Genomic DNA, 22,013 nt, shown 5'->3' on the forward strand with positions numbered 1-22,013 from the left:
CCTGTCCAATGTTTGCCTATGTATCCTGCCCAAAACTTTTCCTTGTGTTCTTTCTTCCCGCCTGCACTTGGTTATTTTCAGTTCTAATAACTGATCTTCATCGTGAAACACTGACTTAGTTTAAGTCCCCATATGTAGACTGACTTTCCAGAATCCTCAGTTTCCATTCTGGACTACTCAGATCTGGAAATAACTATAATATCTCGGAGTTTCTTTTGTGCTGCTGTAGAATAAAGCAAAGAGTCACAAGTGGAACATCATTTCTTTAAGAGAACAATTCTCAACTAAACTGGTGCCCAGGTACAACCACGTAAAAGAGGCAATATGCGCCTGGTGGCGGAGGATATTGGGAAAGGTCCTAAATGAATGCTTTGCTTCAGGTTTCGCCAGAGAAAAGGACCTTGGTCAAGGTGAGATCAGAATAGAACAAGCTTATGTGCTGGACCATGTTGAGGTTAGAAAGGAGGAAGTGGTGGATCTTTTTAAAAACATTCAGAATGATAAGTCCCCAGAGCTGGACGAGATGTGCCCCAGGTTGCTGTGGGAAGGGAATGAAGAGGTAGCTGGGCTGTTGGCTATTATATTTTCATCCTCCTTGCCCATAGGGCAGATGCCAGAGGATTGGAGAATAGTAAAATGTGGTCCCCTTGCTTTACAAAAAGGTAATAGGGAGAACCCTGGGAATAATAGACCAGTGAGTCTTATGTAGATGGTGTGCAAACTATTGGAGATGTTAAGGACAGGATTTATGAGCATTTGGCGAGGAACAGTCTTCTCAGGGACAGTCAGCATGGCTTTTTGAGTGAAAGGTTGTGCTTCATGAGCCTAATTGTGTTTTTTGAGGAAGTTTCAAAATAAATTGATGAAGGTTGGGTGGTAGATGTGGCGTATATAGATTTTTGTAAGGCATTTGACAAGGTTCCCCATGAAAGACGCGTTCAGAAAATCATGAGACGTGCGATCCATTGAACCTTAGCTGTGTGGATTTAGAATTGACTTGCCTGTAGAAAGCAGAGAGTAGTAGTGGACAGAAAGCATTCTGCCTGGAGGTCAGTGACTAGGTCTACAGGGATCTGTTCTGAGACCCCTGCTCTTTGTGACTTTTATAAATGACCTTGTTGAAGAAGTTGAAGGATGGGTCGGTAAATTTGTCGATGATATGAAGATTGGAGGAATTGTGGATAGTGGATAGTGTTGAGGGTTGTTATAGTTTAATAAAAGGATATAGACAGAATGCAGAGATGGGTGTAAAAATGGCAGATGGAGTTCAATCAGGATAAGTGTGAGGTGATGCATTTTCGAAGGTCAAACCTGAAGACTAAGTACAGGGTTAATGGTCAGTTACTTAAGAATGTGTATGAACCAAATCTATACATTTCTCAAGGTTGCCATGCAGTTTGAAAGGTTAAGAAGAAGGCTCATGGGATGCTGGCCCTCATAAGTTGGGGGAATGAGTTTAGGAGTAAAGAGGTCACGTTGCATCTCAACAAATCTCTGGTGAGACCACACTTGGAGTATTAGGTTCAGTTCTGGTCACCTCATTATAGGAAGGATGTTGAAGCTATGAAGTTGGTTCAGAGGAGATTTACCAGAATGTTGCCTGGATTGGAAAATACTTTTGAGGCAAGGTTAACAGAACTAGAACATTTCTCTCTGAAGGATGATAGGTGACTTAATTGAGGTCTGTAAGATTCTGAAAGGCATAGATAAGGTAGACAGCCAGTGCCTGTGTCCCAGGGCAGGAACAGCAAACATAACCATATAACCATATAACCATTTACGGCGCGGAAACAGGCCATGTCGGCCTTTCGAGACCGCACCGGTTGACCAGGTAGAATGTAAAAAAGAACCTACTTCCTTATGAAACCTAAAACACCAGAACAGGAAAGAAAGTTTTTGTAGACAAGACCTAATTAAGATTAGAAGATCTAAGATGGATTTATTTTGTGGGAAATGATTTGGAAATTTGCAGTACCATGATCTTAAACTTCATTCCCAGCCATATTAGGGGACAATGTGAAGGGAGGAAAGTTTAGGGGAGATATCAGGGTAGAGTTTTTTTACACAGAGAGTTGTGGGTGCCTAGAATGTCTTGTAGTGGTGGTGGAGGAGGCTGACATACAAGGAGCATTTAAGAGACTCTTAGACAGGCACATGGATGAAAGAAAAATAGAGGGTTACGAGGTAGGAAAGATTTAGCTTTTTTTTGAGAGGAATATATTGGTCAGCATAACATTGAGGGCTGAAGAGCCTGTACTGTTGTAGTGTTCTATGTATTAAAACTCATACAATATAATTATGGAGTAGTTCTAACAGATACCCTGCACATACATAATGGAGTAACAAGGGCACAGTGAGATGAGGCATAACAGGACTTGAGCAGCAATATTGAGCAATTGATGTGAAAATCTGCAGATGCTGTGATTGTAGTAAAAACACAGAAGTGCTGAAGGATCTTCAACAGGTCTCGCAGCCTCCGTAGGAAGTAACACTGACGTTTTGTGCCTGGGCCCTTCTTCAAGGTGTTAGTAAAAAGCAGATAAGAACCTGGATTAAAAGGCTGGGGTGAAGGGAAGAATAGGCAGTGGAGAAGAACAGACCAACAGACAGACGGAATTGGATATGGTAGGAGGACAGGAGAGAGGAAAGGTGGGAATTGATTGGGGAAGAGGGAGTTGTTTTAGCTCTGTGAAAGTAGAGCTGAGGAAAGGAGACATAGGGAAGAATGTATGGGGGTGGGGGAGAATGGTTAATGGAAACCAGAGACGACACTGGTCCTGCCATCCATTTGGAGGATGCCCAGATGGAATATGAGGTGTTGTTTCCCCCTCATGTGCAACAACACGATTCCCCTTGACCTCACTTACCACCCCACCTCTCCATTTCTTTTGATCCTTTCTCGACAACAGACCCAGCCAGTCCCCCTCCATCCCCACCATCCTTCGGCTGGCAGAACTTATCTTGACCCTCAATAATGTCTCCTTTGACTCATCCCGGTTTCTCCAAGTCAAAGGGGTAGTCATGGGCCCCAGCTATGCCTGCCTTTTGTTGGCTACATGGAGCAATCCATGCTATAAGCCTACACAGGCAAGGCTCCTCAACTCTTCCTCCCCTACATTGATGACTACTTTGGTGCTCACTCTTGCACCCAGGATGAATTTGTCGACTTTACCCACTTTGCTGCCAACTTCCACCCTGACCTCAGGTATACTTGATCCATCACTAGCAACGCTCTCCCCTTTTCCTCCATCTCTCTGTCTTCATCTTAGATGATAGTCTCTTCTATAAATCCACCACACCCACAACTGCCTTGACTGCACCTTCTTCACAATCTGTCCCCTTTAAGAATTCCATTCCCTTCTCTCAATTCCTCAGTCTCTATCGTATCTGCTCCCAGATTGTCTTTATAAAAAAAAAGTGACTTCCCCTCTACCACTCATCCCTCCCTCACACACATATCTTACATCAGAGAGACTGCATGCAGACTGGGAGATCACTTCATTCAGCTCCTTGGCTCTGTCCACCGCAGCAATGGTGGCAAGCAACTGTATCAGTTCCCTTGCCAACATGTCTGTCCATGGTCTCGTGCACTGCCAAACTGAGATCACCTGCATATGGAGGAAAAACACCTCATATTCCATCTGGGCACCCTTCAACCATACGGCATGAACAGTTTCCATGAGCGCTCCTGCCATCTTTCCCTATGTCTCTTTCCCTCTAGCTCTGTCTCTCTCTTCCCTTTTCCTTTCTGTATCCTTTTTCCCCACCACTGCTTTTCCTCTCCTTCCAATCTATTCTCTCTCCTGCTCTCCATCCATATCCAATTAACACCTTTTGTCTGTTGGCCTGTTCTTCTCCCCCTGTCTATTCTTCTCTTCATTCCAGTCTTTAATTCAGACACCTGTTTGATTTTCACTCATACCTCAAAGAAGGGCTCAGGCCCGAAACATTGGTTATATTATCTTTACCTCCTCTAGACACTGCAACACCTGCTGAGTTTCTCCAGCATTTCTGTGTAAGTGCGTGGTTCAATTAATGGCATGAATGTTGTCCGAAGCTCATCTCAGATTGAAGTGTGACAACAAGGTTGCAAATGGAGTGGTGCTATTACAGACGGTTGCCTGGATGCAGCGTCTGGAGTTTTTTTAAAATTTGGATTTGCTGCTGAATCTTAGTTTGGTCATCAGGTAAAAGAACTGCAGTATTCCCCAAAGTGCACTATGAGACCCTTGTTACATAAAGGACATGGTTTGAGCTGCAGAGCTTCTGCAGCATTGTGTGTTTTTTACTTCACCCACAGTGTCTACAGAGCTTTTGTGATTTACTTCTGATTACTACAACAACTCGGTGAAAGCTCTCCAAGGGATGAAGAAGTTCGCCGTTGCTTCTCGCAGGGAGTTCTGTGGGATACTCCTTTACTGCTCTCCATCTGTATAACTCAACCCACCAATCATCCCTCCTCCCCCTCATCGCTGCTGTCCCCTCCCTCCTTTATCTCCATCTATCATCTCCTACCTTTGCCACACCACTCCCCCCCCCACCCACCATTCTTTTGTTCGGACACTTGCCAGCATTTTCTCACACTTTGATGAAGGGCTCAAGCCTGAAACGTCAGTTATGTATCTTAATGGTTATGTAGCTTAATGGTTAGAGTACTGGTGTTGTGAGTTCATTCCTCACTGGGACCTCATTGCTGGGCAAAGTGGCAACTCTTTGTCTTCCTTATGGAAGATAGATAAAGAATTTCATGTATGTGACATTCTAAATGTAGGATCACGTTCCAATAATGGAACCTTTACACTGTTTGACCTGCTGCTTTGTTTGCTTTTTTTTTTAAAATGAAAACCGATAAAATGTTTGCTGTACGTGAATAAAATTGACTGGCAGGTGAACATTGGTCAAGAATTTAATTTGTGTGGGATAATGTAGTCAAGGAAGTGAGAGTGGACTCTGCCACCTGCAATGCAGGCGTGGTGTAGTGTAAGGTGCTCGATTGGGTTTCTTGTCAACAGAGGCAGCTCAAGCATTATACCTGGCTCAGAATGATGGTGGCCAGAGAAGTGACCTTTTAACAGAGTGTGCAGTCTATACTCCTTGACTGGTTTTAGTCATAGACAAATGTTTAGAAACGGGCCCACACTCACCATCAATCATCCATTTATTCCAGTCCTACATTAACATTCATTCTTCCTACATTCTCATCAACTCTCCCTGCTTCTCCCTGATTCTGCCGCACATCTATACGTACAGTAAGGAGCTATTTACAATTGCCAATCAACTCACAAATTCTTAGTTCCTTTCAGTGAAGGATAACATGGGAGCTGATATGTGATATCAAAGGGTGAATGGTAAAAGCCAAAAGGTACAATTTAAACACATTAGAAACTTTTTGGATTGAAATATCCATTACAAATTGGCCAATTATATTTTGGGCTACGTGTATATTTATCTAATTTCCAAAGAGTGATTTGCAAGTAAAATTGCCATGGTCAATCATTCCTTGTGGCTTCTGAATAAGAGGAGATCACAGGCTTCAATTGCAACCGATATTTTGCATAAGATTTGGATGTATAATGATACATTTGAACACTGTATCAGCAGCCAGGTCAGGAATATAGCAGGAAGCAGTGTGGGTGGATAGCGAGTAAAACACCAGACTCGTGATCTTCCCACCTCTGCTTGCGCACTTCCTGCCTGCTGTACACATTTTCAGAATTTCCCTATTGCAGTGTCCCAGGTGGGCAGCCCACTCTTCCCCATGTTGTTAATGTTCTAAGCCTGTTTGATACTGAATGTGTTTGTTTAATGATGATATTGAAGAGCATTTATTCCAATGAGCAGTATTTCTCTGGGGCACATCAGTTGCCACTTTGTATCTGAAATTAGCATAGCCAGGGAATCTTCCCACCACAGCTATTCAGCTTCTGTCCAGATACCATTCTACTTGAGCTATTTGGCAATCTCTTGTGCTTTTTTTTTTACACAGCCACTGCATTCCAGGAACTGATTCTCAAATTCCCAGAATGCAGTTTGTGTAAAAAGATCGGAACGGAAATGAGGGACTCATTCCCATTCTGAAATTTTACCTGTGGCACCCCTATAAATTATTTTGGACTGCCTGCAGTCTAAACTGAACTGCAGGTGGTCCGCGACAGTGGGCTAATGTATACAGCGAAACGGGTGACGTCGACCCATGTCCAGCTGGTGTGAGTACCTCACATCAGGTACTTAGTCTAAACACGGCAATGTCTGTACACAGGTTTTTCAATGCGAACGGCCACTCCGGAAGGTAAGTGTGAAAATTAACGACGGGAAAATAACGGTATTTGTATGTAAAAAAAATCTGAAACAGCTATAGGATCCAAAAAGCACCCAAGTTGTGAGCTGTTTTACACTACCAGTAATCTGATTAGATTTTAGATCCCCAGTGCCTAGCTATTGCCCATTATATTGCCTTGTATACAGCGGAGAGGATAAAAGAATACAGTTGGAATGTGAATTTTGATTTTGCATAGATAAAGCAATATGTTTAGATGGAGTAATTTAATAATTAGCATTTTCTATTATTTTTTTTTCCACAATAACCCATTCTGGAGGATTGAAAGTAAACTTCTGTATTTCTGAATGGCAAGAGATTATTTTTATTTCCAGTTTAATGAAGGAACAAGCCTCCTGCTGACACCGCATCCCTGCAGCATTGAACCAGTACATGGGAACTGACCTGCAAGTGAGCCACAGTTATTCAAGTGAGTTATGGTGTCTATAAGCTGATTGATTAAAACAGCACCACATCCAGGCATAACCTTGAATTTGCCAGTTGCCCACACAAGGGAACTCTCAACAGGAGATGTAACTGAGAGGAGAAATTGTCAAGTTTATTGCCATCGATCGTACAATACAACCCGATGAAACAGTGTTCTCCAGTCGTCGATGCAAAAAAAAAAGCAGACATCCAACCAGACATGGCATATATACAGATAAACAATGCATATGCAGGACAAATAAAATATACAATAAATAAATATATATTGTTTCATGAATATGAGAGCCTTGGATGGTTAGTGTGAGCAGTTCCTTTGGTCATTCAGCAGTCTCATTGCCTGTGGGAAGAAGCTGTTCCTCAGCCTGGTGGTGCTGGCTCTGATCCTCCTGTATCTCTTTCCCAATGGGAGCAGCAGAAAGGGTGTGCAGGGTGGAAGGGGCCTCAATGATTTTGCGTGCCCTCTTCAGACAAGAAGATCACATCGTTGGTGAGGAGGGAGATTCCAGTGATCCTCTCTGGCATTCTTATGGTCCTGTGGATTGACCTGTGATCCATTTCTCTGCAGCCAACCCAATTGACCAATGAAGCCTTGTCCCACAAAAGCAGAGCTGTTCCCATTCTGGGTGGGATTTTCTGGCAGTGTGATGAGGGTTCTTTGGCAAAGGATTAAGTGGAACTTGCCTCTGTTAGCTCCTAGTGTTGTGCTGTGTTGTGAAGAACTGAATTATCTCAAGAGTTAACAATGGTATTGACTCCTAGAGCAAATGGCCTCTTTATGCCTGCTGGAGAATTGGAGAAGTAATGGGATTTCACAGATTTCACAGCCCATGCTTTATTTTCAATAGTGGGATGGATGGCTTGTATGTACGTAAAGGTTTAGATGGTAAAGTCTTCCATTTGTTAGCTATTGAACCCATGAATTTTTGCAAACAGCATTGGGGAAAACATCTCATCCATTTCTACCAATTATTCTACCAATTGTCTATGTGTGATGATGCTTAGAAATATGGTTTGCACAGTGCAACAGCCTGGGTTGTGGTACCTAATAGTCACCTTGGTATGTTGTGTTGCACATGATTCAATTGAAATGGTGGCATTTTTTTTGGACAGAAAGCACGGTAACAGGCCCTTTTGGCCCACAAGTCCATACTGCCCAATTACACCCAATTGACCAGCACCCTGGTATGTTTGGTACAGTGGGAGCAAGCTGGAGCCCCTGGGGAAAACCCACACAGACATGGGGAGAACGTACAAACTCCTTACAGACAGTTTGAGATTCAAACCCCGGTCCTAATTGCTGGTGCTGCAACACCATTACACTAACCGCTACGCTAATCTGCTGCCCCTTTGGCGCTAACCTCTACGCTAACTCTGGCTGCCCCTTTGGCGCTAACCTCTACGCTAATCTGCTGCCCCTTTGGCGCTAACCTCTACGCTAACTCTGGCTGCCCCTTTGGCGCTAACCTCTACGCTAACTCTGGCTGCCCCTTTGGTGCTAACCTCTACTCTAACTCTGCCGCCCCTTTGGTGATCTTCCTTCATCATGGAAAGAAATTCACTTACATGAACTGTATTAATGGAGTATTATATCAAATAGGAGGGAAATGAAATATACTCATCACAGAGATACATTACACCCAGGAAAAGATTCTTGATGGCACCATGCTCATTTGGTATGCAAATGGATTTTTCTGGCTGTAATGACTTGCATTTATTCGAAGCCTTCTATTTGCCTTTCAAATGTTTCAAGACATTTTACAACCTTAGAAGTGTGGTCATTGTGTCAAAATCAAAAGTAATTAAGTTTGGTTCAGCAAGTTCACACAAACAGGAACATGACAAGGACCAGATTGTTTTTCTGGTGCCATTATTTGAAGGGCAGATGTTGCCTTGGTCCAACTGAGCGAGCAGGTAGGGTTTCCATTTATGCCTTTGTAGTGGAGTGCCCCTGATAGTGCAGCTTTCCAGTGGTTTTAGACTGGACTATAATATCATGGATTTTGAAATTTAGACACAAGGGTCTACCAACTGAATTAGAGCTGGCAGCAATTCTCATCATGACTGATTCTTCTGGGTTGACCTTTCAATATGGGCAAGGTTACTCTACCACTCATGGACCAGAAATTCCCATGTGTAATTGGGAGTATGAATGTTAGTTGAGGGATAATGCAGAAAATGGGATTAGCATAGATGGGCATAGGCAATAGCATGGACCAGATGGGTTGAGGGCCTGTTTCTATGCTATGTGATTCTATGATTCATCAGGGAGCCTTTGAAGGTATCTCTGAATCTTTCTGTTCACTGTTCATCCCTTATTGTGAACAGTATTGATTTTGGACATGTGAATGCTTCACAGGGTTGTCTGAGCGAAACAAGAGGCATTAAAAGCAGAAAAGGATGGAAATATTTGCTTGGCCAGGCTGCATCTGTGGGAAGAGTCAATGTCCTGGGTGAAAGGTCCTTCATAGAACTGGGATGGAGATGAAGCTTGTGAAGTAGCAGGGAACCTTTAAGAAGGTGCTGTCTCTAATAGGACAAAACCAGGGTGACCATAGGAGTAATTTGTAAATAAATATTTTCTGACCACTGAGTGAATGGGGGAACTATAGTGAGATGTAGGCACAATGGCCATGAGTAACTGCAGCCTTGATGCTCATCCTACCAGTGGATTTCAAGGATTTTGTAGAGGAATTGCTATTGACAAATGCCTGATGCTTTGAGATGCTTGCTGTGGGTGGTTCAGATCTCTGATCAATGCAGCGGTACAAAGGAATAACAAATCTGGAATCTGGATTTTTAACCCTGCTGAGATTTGTTTTTTAAGGAGGCCTGTCAGCTTCACAGAAAATGTCCTTTATGTTGATACCTGCTATAAACTCATGAATTAAATTAACATCCGCTATGCGAGTGTATATTTGTTGCTATTTACTGTACCATGACTCCAGGGAAACTGCTGCTATTTATTGTCCTCTTACATACACATTTCAGAGATCACAATTTTTTAAAATATATCGACTGGGTGCATGTGTGTGTTGATATAGCCACCCACATGGAACATAATTTACCACTTTATAATCGAACAGAAACAAAGACACAATTTTCTGTTCATTATGACAACTAACTTGCTTTTGTTCTTTTTTTTGTATTTGGTCATATAACCATATAACCGTTTACAGCACGGAAACAGGCCATGTCGGCCCTCAAGTCCGTACCGGTTCACTTGAACAACTCCACTAGCTCCTCCGCAAACTCCTGAGGAAGTAGAAGTTCCAGGAAAGATCTTCCGAGATAGTGACTCCCAAGAACCTACATTTGCTCATCCTCTCCACCTCTCTGTTCAGAAATGAAAAGAAATTTTTTAAAAACTGCAGAAGAATTGAGGGGGCATTTATAACTTTTGGAAAATATGCTGCATGCATTCTCCAGGAATGGTCTCCAAACCCGTTTTTATAACTCATCCATGATTGTAATGGAAGCTTTGTATCCAGTTTGAATCGATGTTAACAAATATCCGCAAAGATCTCAAGTGATCAGAAGGAAATTCAGACAGTTTAATTCCAGTTCTCTCTATCTCACTCCTGCTGTAAGCAATAGGGGTTCAGTTTCTTACATTTTGAGAAACAGGTTGATGCGTGCAATAATTTAGATTGCAGTATTTTCCCTATGGGCTCGATAGATATAAAAATAACATAGGCTATTCAGTTGATGCATGATTACAAGCTCTGATACTGCATAATTCTGTAATATAGTAAAGAAAATTAAAGCTTTCTATAAAAGTGATACCTTTTAAAGTCTGAATACTTAGGATTGTGCTTTAGGCATCTAATAGTGAGATTACCTTAAATCAAATGCTGAAGTGATTCATCTACTAAATATTATTGTTATTATAACCACTTTATGAATGTGATTGGAATCAAGAGGGTTTTCAACAGAATAGAAAAGGAGCATGTTTCCAGTCGCAAGGTGGCCAATAAGCAGAGGGCACAGGTAATTGGAAAATGTGCTGGAGGGGAAGATGAAGAGAATGTATTTTTACACACCAGGGTTATGATAACCCGCAATGCATCGCACGCAGATGTGAAGGAAGCAGAAGGAAAGATTGAAAAGGAAAAATTGGCGAGAAAAAAAGGTGAACTGGAATTTGTGCAAGAATAAGTTGATCTTGGTTGAACACCAACATGGTTAGAACGAAATAAATCAGTAATTTCTAAATACATAGCTATATCGAGGAGATGCTTTTAGAAAAAAAATATTCGTGCTTTTTGTTCTTGTGCAGTTGATTAAACTAATCTTTTCCCACTTTATTTTTTTATGATTAAAGTTTAACTGTTTGATAAGATAAGGCAAAAAAGAAAACCATTCCCCTTTTTGAATGTTAGTTCTGGAGTAAGGTAACGATGAGTTTAAGTTATAAGGTGACAAGCTGAAAGACTCGATCATGATCCAGACCACGCAGTTGGGGAGGTTCAATTCAGGAAATTGTATAATGTTGATTCCTAAAAAAAAATAAGCTGGAATCAGTAACAGAATAATTGAAGAAAAAGGCGGCACTGTTGGCGTAGCGGTTAACACAATGCCTTTTCAGTGCCAGCGATTGGGTCCTGATGGATTGAACAGTTTCCTTCTAAGTCTTAAAAGTGTGAGAACATGCAAAATCCTTGACTTTGCTTCTAACCTGCTATTAAGGTCTAATCTATCTTTCAGGCACAGCCTGCTTATGTTAGAACCTTTCTCAATGAACTAATGCTTTTTCTGAAATGTTGTTCGTCGTGCATTTGGTTATTAAAGGATGGTTTGGTTAGAGGTTCTCTGGGATCTTCATAGCAGAGATGGTGGTATCCTCATGGAAGGGGATCTCCAGGGTTGGGATGGACAACAACGGTGTGGATGCGGAAAGTGTGATCATTGAAGGTTCCTTTATTGTCATGTAATAATACCGAAAACGTAATATTATACAACATTTCCTGCTGCCTGCTGTAAAGGACAATGAGTCACCATTAGTGTTGCCCATTACCACTTGCAGTCGGAGAGGAAGAGCAGCAAAAGAGAGTCCCTTAAGAAACAATGAGTGTTCATGGATTTTCCTCCAATGCTCTTGTGGCCTCTGCAACTGTTCAGACTCCTGTTCAATCCATTGGAAACATGTTCCAGATTCAAACCTCTGAAATGATCAGAAAACCTTTAGCACCTGAGGCCCTTCAAGAGCGGTTCTTGCCTTCACAACCCTCATGAATCCATATCAAGAGGAGGTTAATTGGGTGTAAATTGGGTGGCATGGACTCGTGGGCCAAAATACCCTGTTACCATGCTGTAAGCCTAAATTAAATTTAAAAAGTCTCCAGTAGCCTGTGTGGATCCCTCAGCTGCCGAGCTCCTCACTGATCTGCTGACCTGCAGGACCATCTCTTCTGCTTCTCCTTCTCAACTGGAGGTGCTCTTCCTGTTTCTGGTGCCCTTCACCGGGTCCGCTGCTCCCTGCAGTCTGCAACTTCTTGTGGCCGCTACCGAGCATAGGCACCACCATCTTGGGCAAAGACCATGGTTGCAGGATTTCAATAAAAAAACACAGTTGGTTCCTTTGTCAGGCCACAAAGCCTTTACGGAGCCAATGGCATTAGGACTGGTGGTTTGACCCTGCAGATTAGCACTAAGTCTCCACTCCCTGCTCTCCTGGGTCTACACCAGGAGTGGAGCTGCCATTTTAGCAGCTCCACAATGCCGCGCTTATGCTTAGCTGGATTGAATCAGGAAGGGACACAGCTCTAACAAAATAATGTCATGGAAGACCAATTGTTTTGAGGCATAGCCATGTACCTATGATAAATGACTGCATAATGATGCCAGCTGCATACATCAAAATGTTGGGCCTCAGCCAGTGTAGAGTTTCCTGGAAAGCAGGTGTGGCATGAAGCTGACATGAAGAGCAACTTGTATCTCAAAAACCTCTGCATGAACTTGTAACAAAGTAAATTTTTGACTTATTGTTTCATAATGCATTTATCTTCTCCCAAATGTTACATGTCACCATTGCAGACAGGAAAGCATGCTATCCTCACGCTACATCATTAAGAATGTGTTTTGCCATTTATTTTCTAAATGATAATATTGATGGGACCATTCATATTCCTATGGCATTCTCTTGCTCTTTTTTGGTTATTATACTTGCACGTAACATCGGAGACTTTACTTCCCTGATTGGGAGATGGATTTTTATCTCCCTTACAGAATTTGGGGGAAACAAGAAAAAGGCAGGGTAATTAAATGGATACTTTAATTCTACATTTGAAAGAGCACGTTAGTAACTTTACAAACATATTAGGGAACCAAGAATCTAACAAAGGTAATGAATGAATGGCAATTAATATCCTTGAGAAAGCAATGCTGGACAAATTGGCGACATGGATGGCTAGTGAATTGAAAGCCAAGTGGAAATGTAGTATTGAGATGGAGGTTGTTGTGAATGGTGGAGCAAGTTTGAAGGGCTGAATGGTCTCACCCTGCTCCTAATTTCTATACTGCTGTTTCAAGATAGGTGCCCAAGAAATCATACTATGGGTATGTGCTGGAATGTAACTAACCTGCTTCTCATGTTACCATGCCTTTTCAATGCACTTTGTTTGGAGGCTGGTGAGGGGACATGAACAGAAGCCCTCTTTGAAGCCTTCTGAAAAAATTGCCAGGGTATCTTGAGTTAAGAATCTTTCCTTTTACTTGCCATTACTCCAGCACCATTCTCTACGTGTGCCCCCCCCCCCCTCGCCCCCTCACCAAAACCATTAATCCAATATCACTGATTTTCATGTTCCTCCATTTACTGTTTGGCACTGTGATGTTGGTCCATTCTCGGCGTTCTCCACAGCCCACTGCAGGGATGCCCATCTGCCTGCTTGAAATGGTGCTACCCTGACAATGACAGAGCACTATTATCACATTAATGGGGAGGTGGTACCTTTAAATAAAGCAGGCTGGTAAATTAGAGTTTCCAAAGGATCAGAATGTGTACGTGTGAAAACCCTGTACTTGTAAGGTGTAACATTCAGAGTGTGAAACAAAAAAAAAATTAGTTAACATGTGAAATACTGGAGCTTATTCTGAGGAATGAGTTTAGATTAGGAAAAATGAGTTGGTAGGCCTTTTATTTGTAATAGTTTGTAAATAAGAACATTTAGAAACCATAATTTAAACAGTTTTTATTCTGACATTTAAAGTTTGAAATTTAAATAGTCTAAAATATTTAGACCTTCAGTATGCTCACAGGCCTTTCTGGCCCACGAGCCTGTGCTGTCCAAATACACCAATTAACCTACAACCCCTATTTGTTTTGGTGTGTGCAAGGAAACCAGGAACACCACTGCAGATATAGGGAGAAAGTATAAACTCCTCACACACAGCATTGGATTCGAACTCGGGTCACTGGCCCTGTAATATTGTTGTGATATTAATATATTCTGGAAATTAATTTCTATCGACAAAAAATGTGACCTTTGATCCTTCTTCTGGGAACCATCAATGCTAACACTTTATAGAAGAGGCATATTTCTGTTTATAATTCAGATTCCCGATGGTTCTTTTCTATATTTCTGATTAAATGCTTGCAGGGTGGTTGGATTTAAAAAAATACATTCAGAAGCAGCACCTAAGTGAAGGTGGAGTCTGATGCTAGACCCATAGGGTATTTGCACAAAATGTGTGGCTAACTTGAAAAGGAGTGGACATTTGTACAACACAAATTAGCATTTGTTTTCTGATGCATCTGTGGGAGCATTTTCCAGAATGGAAGAAGGGAGATGATCCTTTGATTCCATGGCCTTTACATGGTCCTTGAGATTTTTTTTGGAGGGAGGGTTGAGTACAAATACCAGAACGTTATCAACCTCAGAGAAAGTTTGCTTTGAATCTGACATTCCTTCCTGTACAGAAAGTGTATTTAAATTATTGTCTGATTCCAGGCTGTTATGGGATTTGTATTTGAATTGAATAACTTAGTTTCTCCCTCAGGCACCTATCCATCAACCAATGATTCAATAATAATTCTGTCAAAATAAGCTACAGTGTGGTGCAGTGACCTCATTTGTCTTTCTTTATTTATGCACCTCCAGCTGTGATTAAAGCATTTTTTTTCCAACTCTTAGACGTCATCTAAAGCATTCAAGTCACCTAAACACCCTGGTCTCCTCTCCATCATCCACGTTCCCCCTTTGCTTTCTTTATACTCCATCTCTATGCCCTGCCAACAACGGTCCATGTCTGGGGATCCAGGTCTATAGCTCCGTGAAAGTGACCATGCAGGTTAGATAGAGTGGTAAAGAAGGTGTACGTCATTGAATAGAAGGGTAAGGAAATCATGTTGCAGATCTATAAAACTTTGAGACCACACTTGGAATGCTGTGTGCAATTTTGGCCACCTGATTATAGAAAGAGTGTGGAGGCTGTGGAAAGGATATAGAAGAGATTTATCAGGATGCTGTCTGGGCAGTGTCAGTGTCAGAAGAAATTAATTTGGGGGGGTGAGGGCAACCGTGAGAGTTTGGGGGGGGCACTGTTATGACCTTGATCAGCAGCAATAGAAATTCACCAAAATATCTTCAAAAACAATAATTTTTATTAATAACTATAAAATCTTATTTAACTCTGAACTTAACCCCATTATGCACAAGTGTGTGTGTGTGTGTGTGTGTGTGTGTGTGTGTCTGGGGAGGGGGGCGGGCAGATCCCAAACCATTACAGTTTAGGCACGATCTGAAGAGATAATTCTAATTTAAAGTTCAGTCTTAGAGATATTTTGTGCTGAAACTCAGAATCTTTAAACTGCTGTTGAAAGAGTTCTCAAATTCACAATTTTTTTGTAGATTTGCTTTCTTCATACACATGACTTTTTTTTCCAATTCCCCTCTCTTGCATGGAAGTTGTGGAATTTGTGATTTTCACGGTGATTTCACAAACCCAGGCAAGGGTTAAATTAAGAAACCATTACAAATGGACATACAGAACTGCCCTGTCTTGACAAAGAGACAATCAAAGTGGCCCTTTCCTTTAAAGCTACTGATTCAACCCTCAGGACAAGAAAAAGCTCCGGAGGGTTGTTAACTCAGCTGCCGACATCACAGGCACCAGACTCGACTCCATCAAGGACATCTACATAAGGTGGTGTCTTTAAAAAAAAAGCAGCCTCTATCCTCAAAGACTCCCACCACCCAGGCCATGCCCTTTCCACTCTGCTGCCATCGGGAAAAAGGTACAGGAGCCTAAAGACGAACACTCAATGCACATGGTCAGCTTCTTCCCCGCTGCCATCAGATTCCTGAATAACCAATGAACCAAAGACACTGCCTTACTTTTCATAGTTATTAAAAATTTTTTATGGTAATGTTGTAAGATGGTTATAAAATGAATGTTTGCTCTATGACGGTGCTGCAAAAAAAAACCCGAATTTCACGACTTGTTCATGACAATAAATTCTGATTCTGAAAGAATATAAGAATATTAAGAGACACAGAAGGAAGGTGGGTAGGTGGACATAAGTCACGAACCATGATTATAACAGGCTTGAGTGTGTAAATGCCCCGTTCCTTCTGTTCTTTTGTTCCTCTTGTGTATCTTGAGAGAAGTACAGAAGCTCTCATCAATCTGAATCTTGACCAGATACATATTTAATGTGCCACCCATTGAGTGGAAATGCATTTGTGCATGAATCATTTCAGCTACTGTGGTGGTGGCATTAGTGATTGATCAGTTAATGACCACAGGAATGATGCTCAACAGATGGATAACTTTGTTAATCATTGAACATCGTGCATAGGCTCTCAGGGTAGAACAGTGGTTCTGTCCGCATGGTTCCTACCCCGTGGTCATGCTATAAAACAGTGGTTCCCAACCTTTTTGTTCCTCTGCACCCTTTTGGGCATTTTTATAGGTTCTCGTGTACCCCTAAAAATTAAGGATAAAAAAAAACATGACATTTGACTGCAGATTCCAACACCATGTATTGTACAGTAGTGGTTATTCTCTCAGACTCAATGTACCCCCTGAAAAGTGCAAATATACCACTGGGGGTACATGTACCCCAGGTTGGGAACCCCTGATGTAAAAGTTCGTTGCCAAGTTCCGCTAGAGCATGTGACATAACATTTAAAGTGAAAATGCCGGTTCAGTCTGACTCCCTCTCTCTTTTCTTCTGTCTCCTTTAATTGAGCCAAATTCAATTCTCACCATCTCTTCATTATATCCAATTAACACCTTTTGTTGGTCTGGACTCCTTCCCCTGCCAGTCTTCAGTCTTATTCTGATGTCTTTCTGTTCTTTGCTTATACCATGCAGAAGGGCTCAGGCCCGAAACGTCAGTAATATATCTTTACTTCCTATGTATGCTGCAAGGCTGGCTGAGTTTCTCCAGCATTTCTGTGCATTTTTATTACCATCACAGGGTCTGCAAACTTTAGTGTTTCACCCCACTTAATGTTTAAAACTCATCCAATCACCTGGCCTACTCCAACACGCTACGAATTCTTGGTTCTTCACCCTGGTATTGATTGGCATGGTTTACTGCTCCTATAGTGTAATTCTACATTGTGATTCTCTGCCAAGCCCTGTAATGCATATCAACAAACCATTTAGCTTCCATTCTCTGTGCAGTGTATGCATATGAACAAAGTAATTTGTTCATATGCATACATTGCACCGGAGTGGGCCAGTCAGCCTCTCAACCCTGCTCTGCTATTCAGCTGGATCACAGTTGATCAGACTGTCACCTCAACTCCTCATTCAGTCATATTCCACCAACCCTTTACTTCTGTAGCTTCTCAAGAAACTACTTCACTATGTCTTAAAAGAAACTGAATACTGCTTCTAACATCTTTTGAGGGGAAAAAGTGACAAAGACTTACGACTCAGGGAAAAAAAAACACATTTCATCCTTGTCTTAAATGGCAACTTCTTATTTTTAATTTTAGATGCTGCCACCAGAAAAACGTCTCTCCACTCCCACTCTGTCAAGATCCTTTGGAATATTATAGGTTTCAATCAAGTCACCTCTCATTGTTCCAAACTTCATTAGATATAAGCCTCGTCTGTCGTTAGACAACATGCTGGGTCCATGTATCAGTCTAATCTATGACAGCTTCTGAATCCAACTTGCATTGCAAGAAATCTACCAGTGGCTGCTGGAGTCACGCTACACTTCCTGGTTAGGAGGATCAGGCAGATTTGGAGCAATATCAGGTGTGTCCAATCATAATACTGGCCCATGTGCCGGGATTGGCGCTGCTGGATCTAGTGTTCAGGCTAATGGACAGGAAGCCTCTGTCTCATTATTAGTAACTGTGCACTGAAGTAATTTAGTCAATTTACTGGGACCACTTAGTTTAATTCGTGACATTAATAGAGCCATTTTACAAAGCATTCAAGAGTCAACCACAATAGTCTAGGATCAGAGTCCCATATGGGCCTGATTCTGTGAAGGCAGTTCTTTCCCTGAACCAACTGAATGACCATGTCAGTTTTATGATGTTCTATAGCTGTGCAATCCCTTTTATTGATACCAGAGTTTTATTTTCAGACGTAAATAAAACTGGAACAGTAGCAGTATGTTGGGGCGGCAGTCAAGCCACTGCCTCACAGCCCTGGAGACCACTGTTCAGTCCTGACTCTGGGTAGTTTATACTAGGTATGCACGTCTTGCCTCTGAGTGCAGGTGTGCATATTTCCTCCCATGTTCCATAGAAATGCACGTTTGTAGAGTTGGCAGCTGTAAATTTCCCCCAGTATGTCAGTGAATGGGTAGAAACTGCAGGGATCTATGAGACGGGGAGGGAGCTGGGAGGTGGAAAATGCTCATAAGGCAGATGGTCTCCGAGCTCGCTGGAAGGGGAGGGGGAAAGAGAGAGGAAGAGAGAGAGTGTTGAAAGAAGCGAGGCGAGGGTGAGGGGAGGGGGGTTTGAGGCAGTACCAGTCTGTGCTGTGATCCTTGTTTTGTCTGCACAAGCATCATTTTCAGCACCACCAAGTGAAAGACAGGAGAGATCAAAAGGTCTCTCCTCATGCCACCATTGATCTGAAGTATGAAAACACATGATCACAGCACAGAACTTCCTCTACCACTTCACGGTTGGCAGAAGCAAAGGTTACCTGGCTGTGGCTGCCAATTTGAGTGTGTGTGTGTGTGTGTGTGTGTGTGTGTGTGTGTGTGTGTGTGTGTGTGTGTGTGTGTGTGTGTGTGTGTGTGTGTGTGTGTGTGTGTGTGTGTGTGTGTGTGTGTGTGTGTGTGCGTGCGTGCACACATGCGCTGGTTACAAAACATGTACGCATGCACACGCACCCAGCTGTGGTCGCGGCGCCTTTTTTATGTGCTCCTGCTCCCCGCTGATGTTAAAACTTGGCTACCCATCTGGGTGGGGGCCTTACTAAAGTTCAGCCTAGTGCCCAGGTGGTAGTTAATCCACTGCTCCTATTTTTTACGTCCTTGTGTACATCACACCAGCTTAACTACAACGGAAGTCAATCTCAATGCTGCACTGTGGATGGTATTAGTGGAAGGGGAGGGTGGGTGAAAAGGATTTCTATGGGTTTTAAATCACTTTCCTTTTGGGATAACTTAAAGGTCTTTTATAGCCAGTTAGTTACTGTGAAATGTGCTCACAATTGTTATGTTGGAAATATAGTTGCTAACTTGCGATCTGCTACCGCCTGCAAATGTGATAATGAACAGGGGTAATTAGAATTAAGGAAGAATCCATTAAATCTGGATAGAGCCTCAAATGGACAATAAACATGACTGAAGACCCATTGGGCTGGGTGGCTTCTGAATTAACATCTATGCAACTTCTTTCTTTCAATGACGATTGAGAAAATAGAAGTCATTCCTTTAATTGTTCTGGACAATCACTCAGAATCTTTGTGACAGGTTTGAAATTTCTCAATAGAATTAATGATTCAAAAATTTTGTTTGATAATTAATGGAAATTTAAAGCTAATCCTTTGAAATCAGCGCCCATACCTTGAGATGTTGATGTTGAGATACAGTTGCTTTTTTTTGCATATATTTCTGTTCGGTCATTCAACAGTAACAGTTTTGCAGACCAAAATGCATTCTTTCTTTCATCCTACATTTTCTTAATCACCAATCTCATTAGGCATTATTTCTATGCCATCAGTGACCAGTGTGAAATGTGCAGAAAAACATGTGCTGAAAAATACCATTATTTGCATGGTCAGTGCACATTTGTACACTGAGCATCAGAATGGAATCTACCAAAGCTGCTGTCAGGATATCACAGTTAATTGGGAATTCATGTTCACATTATAGGAAACATGTGTTTTCCAATGGTTTACCCAAACTATACTATGTTTAAATTTAGAGAAAATTAGAAACTCTGTCTATGAATCCCCTTCTAAGTTTGAGTTAACCTGGCGACCATTTATTCAATATTTTCATTTGTGGTGAGTTGATCTGGCTCTGTTTTCTTTCTATGATTATGTATGATAATTGGGCTGTAAGATGAGATCGGAGTGATCGGCGTGGTTTAGCTATATCTGTAGGTTTTTTTAAAAAGTTTTTTTTAAAAGTTTTTTTAAATTCAGATTTGTTTTTTCTTCTTTTTTGGGTTTTTTTTTCTCTTTTTTCATATATTGTTATTAATTATATCTTTTTTTTTAGAGATAGTTCACACCCTAAACTGATCAAAAATTTTTTTTTATGATATATTTTTATTCTGTAATATTATTGTTTAATATCTCTGTATTAATTCATTACTTACTATGTATTTTTTTTATATCTCTTTGAACTGTATGTGTTTATAAATTATAATAATAATAAAAAGATTGAAAAAGAAAAGAAAAAAGGAAACATGTGGAAGAAAGGCTCAAAGGACATTTAGAATGGTATTTCCTGCTTTGTCATTTGATACCAGTGGGGCCTCCTAATATAAACCACTAGAATAGTTCTGATGGCATCCTGAATCAGTGAAATGCTGACCACCTACGCCTCAGATACTTCCCTGATACCACATTTCTCCCGTTCATCCAGCATTCTCGGTATATTGAAATCTTTCTTCCTATGGCACTATCTCCTGTCCTGGAGTGAAGTGGTTGCTTGGGAAGTGGTCTTTCATTGCACCTCTTCTCTAAGCATCAGCTTTATTTGATCAAGACCAGTTTTGTTCAATCCTTCTCTTTCCAAAAGCAGTGGGAGCTTTAGTTCAATGCTATCAGCTGTTGCTGCCAACTATAAGCTTCCAATCTATCTCATCAGTATCAAGATGCAAACAGTTCTGAGCAAAGCATTTGTTGGTGTAAACACCATTAAATTCCAAAAGACACACATTAGATGAGCAAAGTATTTGTTGGTGTAAACATCACTACATTCCAAAAGACACACATTAGATGAGCAAAGTATTTGTTGGTGTAAACACCACTACATTCCAAAAGACACACATTAGATGAGCAAAGCATTTGTTGGTGTAAACACCATTAAATTCCAAAAGACACGCATTAGATGAGCAAAGTATTTGTTGGTGTAAACACCACTACATTCCAGAAGACAGACATAGATGAGCAAAGCATTTGTTGGTGTAAACACCATTAAATTCCAAAAGACACACATTAGATGAGCAAAGCATTTGTTGGTGTAAACACCACGACATTCCAAAAGACACACATTAGATGAGCAAAGTATTTGTTGGTGTAAACACCATTAAATTCCAAAAGACACGCATTAGATGAGCAAAGTATTTGTTGGGTGTCAACACCATTAAATTCCAAAAGGCACGCATTAGATGAACAAAGCATTTGTTGGTGTAAACACCACTACATTCCAAAAGACATACATTAGATGAGCAAAGCATTTGTTGGTGTAAACACCACTACATTCCAAAAGACACACATTAGATGAGCAAAGTGTTTGTTGGTGTAAACACCACTACATTCCAAAAGACACACATTAGATGTGCAAAGCATTTGTTGGTGTAAGCACTACTACATTCCAAAAGACACACATTAGATGAGCAAAGTGTTTGTTGGTGTAAACACCACTACATTCCAAAAGACACACATTAGATGAGCAAAGTGTTTGTTGGTGTAAACAACCCCTTGTAGGTATGCCACCATCATTGGACACATACCCTGAGATGGCAGGATTTATAAAAATGCCATCAGCATGTTTAACAGTAAAGCGTGTACAGCAGTAGGACCCTGCAGAGCAGCACAAGTGTCTCTGCTCCCCACTCTCCCGGGTCCACACCAGAGGCAGTGCGGCCAT

The 22,013-nt window shown here is 41.4% G+C and overlaps 1 protein-coding gene across 1 annotated transcript in view; it reads left to right on the top strand.

Moving 5' to 3' along the window:
• Window positions 1-22,013, top strand: part of LOC138745224 (metabotropic glutamate receptor 8) — a 326,930-nt gene that overhangs the window by 90,285 nt on the left and 214,632 nt on the right. The window lies entirely within an intron of this gene.

This window comes from Narcine bancroftii, chromosome 11 (genome assembly GCF_036971445.1).
Source record: "Narcine bancroftii isolate sNarBan1 chromosome 11, sNarBan1.hap1, whole genome shotgun sequence".
Classification (NCBI taxonomy): Eukaryota; Metazoa; Chordata; class Chondrichthyes; order Torpediniformes; family Narcinidae; genus Narcine; species Narcine bancroftii.